This window comes from Pezoporus flaviventris, unplaced genomic scaffold (assembly GCF_033815535.1).
Source record: "Pezoporus flaviventris isolate CSIRO_AGI_PZ_B2104156 unplaced genomic scaffold, CSIRO_AGI_Pfla_v1 ptg000116l, whole genome shotgun sequence".
Classification (NCBI taxonomy): domain Eukaryota; kingdom Metazoa; phylum Chordata; class Aves; order Psittaciformes; family Psittacidae; genus Pezoporus; species Pezoporus flaviventris.
This window is the reverse complement of record NW_026892664.1, coordinates 4359006-4360671: the sequence shown is the minus strand read 5'-3', so window position 1 is coordinate 4360671 and position 1666 is coordinate 4359006.

Genomic DNA, 1666 nt, shown 5'->3' with positions numbered 1-1666 from the left:
AGGCAAGGCCAGACAAGAGCAGGGAAGGCCAGGCCAGACCAGGCAATAAAAGGCCAGGTAAGAAAAGGCCAGAGAAGGTCAGGAAAGACAAGGCCAGGCCAGGTCAGGCCACGACAGGACAGGCAATCTCAGGGCAGGCCAGGCCAGGGCAGGCAGGGAGATGTAAGGGCAGGCCAGGGACTGATAGGCAAGGGAAGGTCAGGTCAGGTCAGGCCAGGCCAGGCCAGGCCAGGCCAATCCAGGCAAGGCATGGCAAGGGCAGGCCAGGGCAGGCCAGGCCAGGCAATTCAGTGCAATGCAAGTCAAGGGAAGGGAAGGCAAGACCAGGCCAGGCCAGGCCATGACAGGCAATGCAAGGCCAGGCAAGGCAAGGCCAAACCAGGCCAGGCCTGGCAAGGCCAGGGAAGGCAATGCAAGGCAAGAAAAGGTAAGGCAAGACAAGGTAAGGCAAGTCCACAACAGGCAATGGAAGGCCTGGTAATGCAAGGCAAGGCCAGGCCAGGAAAGGCCAGGCCAGGTTATACAAAACCAGGGCACGCCAGGCAAGGCCAGAAAAGGCAAGGCAAGGCAAAGCAAGGCAAGGCAAGGGAAGGTAATGTAAGGCAACGCACAGCAAGACTAGGCCAGGCAAGGCCAGTCAAGGCAAGGCAAGTGAAGACAAGGTAAGGCCAGGCCAGGCAAGGCAAGGCAAGGCAAGGCAAGGCCAGGTAAAGCCAGACAAGGCAAGACAAGGCAAGGCAAGGCAAGGGCAGGTAAGGCAAGGCAAAAAAAAAAAACAGGAAAGGCAAGGCAAGACAAGTCAATGCAAGGCAAGGCAAGGCCAGGCCAGGCCAGGCTATGAAGGCATGGCCCGGCCAGGCCAGGCAAGGCAAGGGAAGGCCAGGCACGGCAAGGTAATTCTAGGCAAGGCAAGGCCAGTCCAGGACTGGCCAGTCCATGCAAGGCCAGGTAAAGGCCATGTAAGGCAAGGTAAGGCAAGGCAAGGCCCATACAGTAGTTGCAATTCAGGACAGGTAAGGCCATGTAAGGCAAGCCCAGGACAGGTAAAGCCAAGTAAGGCAAGGCCTGGCCAGCCAAGGCCAGGCAAGGGCAAACAAGCTCAGGCTAATCAAGGCCAGCCAGGGCAAGGCCAGGCCAGGCTAGGCCAGGCAAGGCAATTGAAAGCCAGGCAAGGCTAGGCAAGGCAAGGCAAGGCCAGGCAATACAAGGCAATTTAAAACAAGGCAAGGGAAGGCCAACAGAGGCAATGCCAGGTCAGGCAAGGCAAGGGCAGACCAGGCCAGGCCTGAAAAGGCAAGCAAGACAAGTCAAGGCAAGGCAAGGCCAGGCAAAGGAAGGCAAGGGCAGTCCAGGACAGGCAATGCAAGGCCAGGTAAGGCCTGGTACGGCAAAGCAAGGACAGGCAAGGCAAGGCAAGGCAAGGCCAGCCAAGGCAAGGCAAGGCAAGGCAAGGCCCAGCTGGCAAGGAAAGGCAAGGCAAGGCAAGGCAAGGCCAGCCAAGGCAAGGCAAGGCAAGGCAAGGCAAGGCCCAGCTGGCAAGGAAAGGCAAGGCAAGGCACGGCTGGCAAGGAAAGGCAAGGCAAGGCACGTCTAGCAAGGGAAGGCAAGGCAAGGCAAGGAGACCACAGGACAGGCGATGCTAGGCCAGGTAAGGCCAGGTAACGGA